Source organism: Fukomys damarensis, unplaced genomic scaffold (assembly GCF_012274545.1).
Source record: "Fukomys damarensis isolate Sample0158 unplaced genomic scaffold, DMR_v1.0_HiC HiC_scaffold_9, whole genome shotgun sequence".
NCBI lineage: Eukaryota > Metazoa > Chordata > Mammalia > Rodentia > Bathyergidae > Fukomys > Fukomys damarensis.
The window spans coordinates 32,702,198-32,708,197 of record NW_022900921.1 but is presented as its reverse complement, the minus strand read 5'-3'; positions in this window follow the sequence as shown (position 1 = coordinate 32,708,197).

Here is a 6,000-nt window from a genome sequence, read left to right as displayed (position 1 = left end):
CCCCCTCCTCCCCTCCCCATCTACAAACACTTTATTTTCATCTTTTCATTCTCTCACATTTTTTTCTTTTCCCTTTTTGTTCTTCCCCTACGTATCACACCTTCCCTACACCTTTAGCTCCTTTCCTCCCATTTCTAAATGTCAGTAATCTTATTAGAATCTTATGCATTGTTGCAGAATATTCACACCAGGGAAACTATTTGGTATTTACACATGTGGGACTTATTTATTTCACTTAGGAGTTTTGCAATGGAAAGGCCAAAGGTAATATAGGTGTCATTGCATATAATCATGCTGCTACCAAGCCAGGAAGGAAAGAATGTGAACCCCTAAGCTTTCTGGCAAAGAAGTTATATGTGAATCACACATACATCCTCCTACGGGATATGCAATAAGAATATTGCGGGGGTTTTGTATGTTGTTTGTTTTTATGAGTTTTTATGTTTATTTGATTATTTGTTTACTATTGTTCTATTTGCTTTGACTTAGGTGGGGTCTTGGTTCTCTCCCTCTCCTTAACTCCCTGTCTAGTTTCTTTACCTCAAACTCTTACAGCACTACTCTTATCTTATTAATTTTTCCCATACATAAACTCCTCTCTAATTTTATTTCACAATATTTATTCTATCTTTCAGCCACTCCTATGTTCTCTTGTATTAACCTTTTATCCTCCCTCCCCATCCTGTTCCTTTTGCTTTTTCATATCTTACCTAGGCCCCCTGTCCTCCCATGCTTCTTTTCACATTATAGGTACTCAAACTTACCAACAGGTTCCAACAGCCACACAGTTTTCCTCAGCCCCAAAGTATATCTCCTTCCTCCTTTGTCTCTTTCTTGTCCCCACAAATATCTTCTTCAAACCCTTAACACTAAACCTGCAACCCAACTAAAAGCACCCCAATAGGATCTAATCTCGTATCAAAATGTTTTCTCTTCATCTATCACTATTGCCCCTACCAAATTCTCTTATTGACTTGCACTCCTTTCTCACTCACCCTTTAGTCTCTTCCCTCTACTTCTACAATGTTGCAGAATAACAGTTGACAATAAATGTACTGATAAAGGGTGAAAGTATAAATGCAAATTCTATCTTATTTAAGTGATTTGGGATCAGGTTTGTTGATGCTGTTATAATCAGAAGTAATTCTCTCTACAAATATATGGACAAGGACCAAATCACTTAACTGAGAGGGTAAATACTATCTCTAGACATATAAAGCTGAAAATATATCATAGGGAGGCAAATACTAAAAATATTCATATCAACTACAAGCTCTCACTATCCTACTAGACCTCAACCCATAGTACAAAATAAAAAATGGAAAAGGGATATGGGGATAAAAATCAGTTATTACATTCACAAAGGATCATAGGAAAGCAAGACAATAGAATACCGCCAAGATCTCCAATTTCTGCTAAGGCAGATCAAGGGGGCACAGACGAAGAGGGAAGCAAATACCAGGTAACATAGCTTTACAAAAGGTTTAGTGAGTAGATGAAGAAACTTGGCAAAGAGGAAAGGACTCAAAAGTTTATAAAATCAGCACGCCAATTCCTCAATGTGGATTTGGCGGAAACAAATTAAAAATCAGAAGAGCTGACCAAAGCATTTCAAAACATGAATTACAAGTTCACCAAAGATATAAAATTCATGAAAATGTATCAGACAGAAATACCTGAAATAAAAAATGTAGAATTCATAAATTTCAGAAATAACCAATCTGAACTCAGAATGTCTGAAATTGAAGACATAATACTAAATTATGAAAAGTATTGAGAGAAACCACAGAAAAAGAAGAAAAAAAATCCAGCTACTTCTGAGTGACACTAAGACAACCTAAGGCTATCTGGAGTTAGAGAAAAACTAGAATATAATACACAGAGAATTATAACTATGTTTACAGGAATCATAATAGAAAAATTTCCCAAATATAAGAAAAGAGGTCAGTCAACACACAAATGAGGCTTCCAGAACACCAAATAACTAAGATGAACAAAGAAACTTACCAAGTCATATCATTATCAAATTTCCAGATGTTCAATAGAAAAACAACTTTAAAAGCAGTCAGAGAAAAAAAAATCATACAAAATGATAAGTTCTCTAGAATTACAGTAGAATTTTCAACACAAACTTTAAAGGCCAGAAGAGTCTAGTGTGAAGTAGTCTAAGCCCTAAAGGCAAATAACTTCCAACCCAGACTAACATATCCAGCAAAATGTTTTCTTCAACATAAATGATGAAGAAATAGGGATATTTCATGAAAAAGGACCATTCAAGAGATATATGAATACAAACAAGCACTTTAAAAAATGCTGAAGAATATCCTAAACAGAAACAACAAAACCAGTAAGACTAATAACCCAAACAGAATGAAAACATCAAGGAAGTTCAGTGAATAAACAACTATAACAATGACAAAAAGAATGATAGGCAAAGAAAAACAAAGGAGTTATCAACAGGGAAAGAGCACAAAGATAGTAGTTAATCAATATATCTCAGTAATCTCTCTCGATGTTAATGGTTTCAACTCTCCAATTATAAAACACAGATTTTGAGACTGGATCAAAGGCCAGAATTCAACCATATATCGCAACCAAGAAATTCATCTAATCAATAGGGTATATATAAACTAAAAATGAAGGGACAGAAAACAATATTTCATGCACCAGGATACCAAAAATAAGCAGGGGTAGCAATTTTAACCTCAGACACACAAGGTAAATGTCAAGCTAAAGCTAATTAGAGAGACAAAGAAGAGACTATAAAAGGAATAATCCAACAAAAAAAGATACAAATATTTGTGCACCGAATACCGGAGTGCCTATCTTCATAAAACAGATACTGCTGCACATAAAATATCAAATAATATTAACCCAATCAGGGGCCAAGGATTTAGCTCAGGGTTCAGGTCCCAAGTTTGATCCCCAGTACCAATAAATAAACAAACAAACAAATAAATAAATAAATAGAAAAGTTAGCCCAATCATAGTGGTGGACCTTAAAACCCTACTTTCTCAAAAAGACAGACCAATGAAACAAAAGACCAATAAAGAAATAAGGTGGGGGGAGGGGTCTTATCTCCTCAAGTGAAATAAATAAGACCCACTTTATTTTTTATTTTTATTTTGCTATAGAGGACCTAACTTGAGACCTTGTACTTGCAAGGCAGGCAGGCAGTGGAACCACTGGGCTAAATACCCAGCTCAGGATTAGACCCATTTTATTTTGCTAGTCCGTATGTGGACTGGACTCACAAGCCGAAAGATAGATAACTATTTCACAAACCTAAATGCAATAAATTGGAGAATTCAGAATAAATTGATAGATTCCTAGATACATATGAATTACCAAAACTGGTGTGAAAAACTATAATTGCACATAACATCCTAATGGTATAATTGACAATGTGAAATAGGAAGAAAATGGCTAAAGGTGTAGGGGAAGTGAGAAGGGTAGGGGAAAAGAAAATAAGGGAAAAGAAAAAATATGAGAAAATGAAAAATGGAAATGAAGTACTTGTAAATAGGGAAGAGAAGAGGGGGTGAAGGGAGGGCAGGGGTAAGGGGAAAAAATGAGAACCAAAACCTGTATGTAAAGGTGCAATAACCCAATGAGGAATTTAACTGTACTATATACCTAAAATGTACCAATAAACTCAATGAGGAAAAAATTAAAAAAAAAAAAAAGAAATATCAGAGCTGAACAAATTGACAATATCTAGAGGGAATTCCACCCCTACTATAACAGAGCATACATACTTTTCTGCAGCACAGAAAAATTTCTCCAAAATAGATCACATACTATTCCACAAAGCATGCTTAAATAAGTAGAATCAAAATCACTTCATATTTACTATCAAACCACTATGCAATAAAAATAGGGAACAATCACAGAAGAAATCACAGAAATTTAGAAGCACCTATAAAATTAATGACACAGTTGAACAACTGCTGTGTCACATTAAGAAACCAAGAAAGAAATTAAATAATTTCTGAAAGTTAAGGACAATGCCTGTGTAACACACCAGAACCTCTGAACACAAGTAAAACTGTCCTAAGAGGGAGGTGCACCACAGTCAATACTCATGTTAGGAAATCAGAGTCAAATAAATAACCACTCAAATAGATAACCACTTGAAAAATCTTAGGATATTTGAGACACAAAACAATGCAGGCCCAAACTGAAATTAAGGCAGGAAATCATAAAGATCAGAGTAGAGATTGATGAAATTGAGAACTAAAAAATACAAAGCATTAAAAAAATTGAAGAACTGGTTTTCTGAAAGAACAAACAAAATAGGTAAATCCTTAGCCAAACTTACCAAGAGAAATAAAAGAACCACAGAAACACAATTAGAAATGTAAAAGACAAAATTACAATGGGCACCCTCAAAATGCAGAAGATAGTAATTATTATGAAAACTGTATTCCAGCAAATCGGAAAATCTTGAAGAAGTTCAATAAGTCCCTGATTTATGAACGAGTTTTATTCTGGGAGAATGTTTATAAGTCAGATTCATTCATAAATCTGACAAAGTGAGCCTTAAACATCTTTGGCACAAATAGACAATGTATATTGCTTTGCACTTTCTAGCCATTCCCTCCACATCACCACTGCTTTTCCTCTTGCTTCCAGATGTCCTGGGCTCTAATTTAGCTCTGTACTGTTGTGCACTATCACACTGAACAGTGAGCTCACAGCAGCACGACTGTGACAAGGTCCAGCTGACATGTGAGCTGCTTCTGTGATTTGTTCACATCTATGAACATTTGCAATGCAAGATCTGTTCATGGACTTATACAAGCTAACAGAAGAAGACACAAAAATGCCAAACATCCAATAACAAGAAATGAAATTGAGATAACTTTAAAAAATTCAAAATTACCAATTGAAAAAAGCCCAGAACCTGTTTGATTCACTGCTGAATTCTATAAAACTTTTAAGGTTGTTTTGTAACCAATGCTTCTTAAGCTCTTCAAAGAAATTGAAAGAGATGGTGTGCTTCTAAACACATTTATGGAAGCTAGCATCACTCTGATTCCAAAACCAGATAAACACTCAACTAAAAAGGAAAATATCATTAGTGAACACCGATGTAAAAATCCTCTACCAGTTATTAGCAAATAGAATGCAGCATGTTATCATAAAGATCATACATCATGGCCAAGTAAATTTCATCCTGGAGATTCAAGGACGGTTCAATGTGTGCAAATCTATAAATGTAATACACCACATAAAAAAAGCAATGATAAAAACCACATGATCTTATCAAGTGATGAAGAAAAGGCTTTTGGGGAAAATCCAAAACTCTTTCATGATAAGAACCCAGAAGAAAATAGGTATAGAAGGACCATACCTGAATTTGATAAAAGCTTTTTATTACAAACCACTGGCTAACATCATATTAAATGGGAGAAAATTAAAAATATTCCCTCTAAAATTGGGAACAAGAAAAGGATGCCCAGTATCACCCCTTCTATTCAACACAGTATTCAAAACATTAACCAGAGTAATCAGACAAGAAAACAAAATAGAGGAAAGGCGTACCAGAAAGGAAGAACTTAAATTGTCAATATTTACGGATGACATGGTACTATATACAGAAGACCCAAGGAACTCCGCAAAACTCTTATAATTAATAACCAAGTTCAGTAATGTAGCAGGTTAAAAAAGATCAACACACAAAAATCAACATTTGTGTACACCAATAATGAACTCATTAAGAAATTATGAAAACAATGCTATTCACAGTAGTATTAAGAAAAATTAAATATTTAGGAATTAACCTAATCAAGGAAGTGAGAGACTCTACAGTAAAAACTATAGTGTTCTCTAAAAGGAGATTGAAGAAGGCACCAGAAAATTGAAAGATGTCCCTGCTCCTGGATAGGTAGAACCAATACTGTTGAAATGGCCATACTCTTGAAACTATTACATGGACTCAATGCAATACCAATCAAACTAGCAACAGCATTGTTTGATAATGGAGATAAAACAAT